The sequence below is a fragment of the Chiloscyllium plagiosum genome, chromosome 27 (genome assembly GCF_004010195.1).
Source record: "Chiloscyllium plagiosum isolate BGI_BamShark_2017 chromosome 27, ASM401019v2, whole genome shotgun sequence".
Lineage (NCBI taxonomy): Eukaryota > Metazoa > Chordata > Chondrichthyes > Orectolobiformes > Hemiscylliidae > Chiloscyllium > Chiloscyllium plagiosum.
In genome coordinates, this window is record NC_057736.1 from 40,627,362 (window position 1) to 40,627,589 (window position 228).

A 228-nucleotide genomic window follows, 5' to 3' on the forward strand; every position below is an offset into this window, starting at 1 on the left:
TTATTTTCCAAGAGTAGGTCAAGTTTTGCACCTTCACTAGTAGGTACATCCACATACTGAATCAGAAAATTGTCTTGTACACACTGAAGAAATTTCTCTCCATCTAAACCTTTAACACGATGGCAGTCCCAGTCGATTTTTGGAAAGCTAAAATCCCCTACTATAACTACCCTATTATTCTTACAGATAGCTGAGATCTCCTGACAAGTTTGTTTCTCAATTTCCCTC